Raw genomic sequence first — 3,965 nt, forward strand, 5'->3', positions numbered from 1 at the left:
GAGTTCCAGATGAAGTTTGGGGGATTCTTGGGAGTTTTGGGGGGATCCTGGAAGGGTTTTGGGGGGTCCCAGGTGAGGTTTGGAGCTCAGGTGAGGTTTAGGGGGGTCCTGAGGAGATTTTGGGGGCTCCAAGGTGAGGTTTGGAGGTCCCAGGTGGGGTTTTGAGGGTCACAGGTGAGGTTTTGGGGGGCCCAGGTGAGGTTTCCAGGGATTTGGGGCTTCCCAGTTGAGAATTCCCAAAGATTTGGGGTTTCCCAGGTGAGAACACGGGCTGGGGGCTTTGGGGGGCTGAGGGGGGAGGGCCTGGGGGTGTTTTGGAGGGGCTTCAATCAATGGGGGGGCCTGGGGAGTGCCATGGGGGGGGGGGTCTGGCGAGTGTGGGGGTGTCCCATGGATTTGATGCCTCGGGTTTTGCCTTTTCTATTTTTCAGTTTCTGTGCTGCTTTACTCTGTGGCTCTGGGGTCCATATTAAGGGATGCTGAGCTCTGTTCACAGAGCAGGGAGACAAAACAATTCCTGCTCTAGCTGGGAACCCAAGGACAAATAATCCAAACCTCAGGCCCAAGAGCATAAACAACGTGGACTGAAGAGAGAAAAACAAGAAGGATGGGACTTCATCAGCTAAAGCTTTAATTGGACAATTAACTCCAAGATGCAAATGGACCAGAACTGATAAAAGTGACAGACCTCGGGACCTCGTCCATTTTGTGGCCATTTTGGTTCATCTTGGGCGTAGCCCTGGCCGGGCTCTTGTGCTGCCCAAGGTGGATCCATGGAGGCTTTTAACAAATGCCTGCTTTATGGTGTAACTGTGTCTGGCCTCTGCTCCAGGTCAGCCTTCTGAAGCCATCAGTTGGTGGCAAGCACGAAGGGAGCCGAGGCACCTGGGCAAGGGCTGGAGCAGAGGCAGAGGAAGGTGCAGCTGCTGCCCCCCAGCCCGCGGCACTGGCGGGGCCCAGGTGCGGTGCAGAGGGTGCGGGAGGCCAAGAAGCTCGGGAGGAGCGAGAGAGGTGGGAGCGGCTGAAGGGGAGCTGTGTTTCTCAGGTGAGAGCGGTGGAAGGGGTGTTTTGTGCTCTGGAGCGCAGCGGGTGCGGTGCTCGGTGTGCCCCGGTGCCAGGGAGGGCGGGCGCTGTGAGAGCGGGGCTGGATTGCGCTGCTGGGCTTGGCGTGGGGGCAGCAGCGGTGGCGCAGGGGATCGTTCCCGCACCGCCACTCCGGAGCGCCGCGATTGGAATCGTGCTCTTTCTCTCTCCTTGGTTCTTTTAATTTATCCTCGTAACTGTTCGAAATCGGTGTGTATATTCTGCTGCGAGTGCTGTAGTGATAATATCCCGAGAGAGAGTCCCCTGAGATTAGCACTGAGAAACGGGGGAAACCTCGGGGTGTGTGGGGGGAGGAGCCTTGTTTTTCAAATGCAAATTTATCATACTCTCAGAAAAAGATCTGGCCGCGATATGAACTAGAGGACAATCAGACGAGGCCCGAGTGTGGTTGTTTGGATAAGAGATCAAGTTTGATTTCCCGTAGACGCCAGGATAAATGCTCAGGGTGCTCAGGTGAGCTGGAGTATGCGAGGCTCTTTGTGGTGTCAGCATGTCAGCGGAGCCCAGCAGCAAAGGAAAAGGGAGAGCATAGCTTAGTCTGAAAGGGAAAAGGGGAGAAAAGGAAAAAAGAGCCAATATTGGACAGCGAAAGTAAAACAAGGGAGGAAGAAGGTTTAGATCGAGTTGCTCCCGTCCTGAGGGTGGGGTCGGTCGGGTCCGGGCCAAGGCGTGGCCCCCCCGCCCCCACCGCTGCCACGATCGGGCGGCGGGGGAGGCGCAGCTCAGGCGGGGTCCCAGCCAGGGAAGGAGGAGAAAGGCGAGCCTGGGCAGGCAGGGATGCCGCCGCCCCCGCCCCAGGAGGAGGAGCCGGGGGCAGAGCCTTGTACCGGGAGAGGGGAGGGGATGGATGGCGGGCACAGCCCACGGCACCGCCCCGAGAGGAGCAGCCGGGGCAGAGCCTTGTACCGGGAGAGGGGAGGGGATGGATGGCGGGCACAGCCCACGGCACCGCCCCGAGAGGAACAGCCGGGGGCAGAGCCTTGTACCGGGAGGGCGGAGAGGGGAGAGGGAACCTCCCATTGTGGTAGGGATCTCTCCGCTCTCAGGTCTGTCCGTTTCCATAGCAACCCTGAACGCCGGGGAGCGGCTTCGGGGGATGACGTCAGCGATGCAGGCAGAAGCGCAGCCCGGGTTAAAAGACGCAGCAAATCCTGCGTGGGGCTTCCTAGGATCGGGGGTAGGCAAAAGAGATTATATGGTACAACAGGGCCAGCCGAATCAGAGAGTTCCTGCTCCAGTACCTCCGAGGAAGATGAAATTGATGAACTCATTGCGGCTTTGAGCAAGCGAAGGAGGGGAAAGATGGTGAGAAAAGCCATCAAAGAGCATAGCCCCATAGTGAAACATATTAGATAAAAAAAGAGAAAAGAACCGGTTTTACAAGCCCCACTATGACAAGCAGTTGGCAGCCAGGGGCCGATATATGTCCTCTCTTTCTGCCAGCTCATTCCTTTCCTCCAATTCAGATCTCACTTTTTGGTGTGCCTTGATGTGCATGATGGTTACCTTTTCAGGCAGCTGGATTGTCTCCAACAGTTTTATTATCTCTTGTGTATGTTTAATACTTTTTCCTTGTGAGTTCAACAGTCCTCTTTCCTTCCAGATAGCTCCATGTGCATGGACTACCCCAAATGCATACCTTGAGTCTGTATAAATATTGATTTTCTTTCCTTTTGCCAGCTCTAAAGCCCGGGTTAAGGCAATTATTTCAGCCTCCTCTGCTGAGGTGTTGGTTGGTGATGATCCAGACTCTATTACCATTATGCTGAGTGGAGCGTGCCTGGGTCCGTCCGGCCTTAGTGCACCGAGCTATAGGTAACTGCTGGGGATGCTTCACCTCAGAGACATCTTTGGCTCGCTGGCAGTTGCAGTCAGGCACTCAGAATGATCCCAAGCAAAGTAGAAACTCCATTTACCTCTAGTGGAACAGGTTCAGGTGATGGTGAAGAGAAAGAGAGCGGGTTCTGCCGGAGGAATAAATCCAGAGTTTATTCCAAGGTGACACAGTTCTGAATCTCAGTACAGCTCTAACAGACCCCGACCACATAGTTTCAATACCTTTTAAATTCACAGGGAGGTGGGAGGGAGAGGATAAGTGAGCCACCAACCAGGTGGGAGGGGGAGGGTCTCAGGGGACAATGACACCTGGACAGGCCAATGACTCCATGACATGCACATACTTGAGCCAGCCAAACTCGGCAATCTGGGTGACATCGGTCTGCCCAAGCTCCAAGGCCCTAAGGCCTCTGGGGTTGACCCCTGCCAGCAAAGGCACAGAAAGCACGTGACAGTTGTCACACGACTCAACAATGTCACGAGCCTCAGTTGGCGTCAGCTGAAACTGCTTCTGCAAGGTATGTGCATTCTGATGGAAAAACCCATGTGATGCCTTGGCCTGTGCAAGTGTGTCAGGCTGAGGTGCTACCCAGGCTGGGTCAGCCAACTTGTCAGCCCTCATGTTACCTTCCACTACAGACCCTGGCAAATTGGTGTGACTCCTTACATGCAGAACGTAGTATGGATGAACCCAGGCCTGAATGGCACACCACAAGGTCTTCAGTAACTGAAACAAGGCAGGATTACTGACCTCTTTCAAAACTGAATGACCCAACTGCTGTGTGATGTCGGCCACATAGGCAGAATCCATGACCAAATTGAAAGGTTGCTGGGAAAATTTCTCAAATGCCATGACAGTAGCCCTCAATTCAACCAATTGGGCTGACCCAGCCTCATGACCTTCCAGGACCTGCCACTCAGATCCATCCCTCCAAGTAAAAATGGCCTTCCCTGTTTCCCCCGGACTGTCAGTAAAGACAGTGGGTCCTTGCACTGGTTTCTGACTAATTTTGGCCACAAAGAGA

The 3,965-nt window shown here is 54.7% G+C and overlaps 1 long non-coding RNA gene across 1 annotated transcript; it reads left to right on the forward strand.

Moving 5' to 3' along the window:
* Nucleotides 1-417: 417 nt before the first annotated feature.
* On the forward strand, nt 418-2,867 carry LOC127061167 (uncharacterized). Its single transcript, XR_007780628.1, has 2 exons — nt 418-1,557; nt 2,169-2,867. It is a non-coding gene; the product is annotated as an uncharacterized LOC127061167 (long non-coding RNA).
* The last annotated feature ends 1,098 nt before the right edge of the window (nt 2,868-3,965 follow it).

The sequence above is a fragment of the Serinus canaria genome, unplaced genomic scaffold, assembly GCF_022539315.1.
Source record: "Serinus canaria isolate serCan28SL12 unplaced genomic scaffold, serCan2020 HiC_scaffold_156, whole genome shotgun sequence".
NCBI classification, from domain to species: Eukaryota; Metazoa; Chordata; class Aves; order Passeriformes; family Fringillidae; genus Serinus; species Serinus canaria.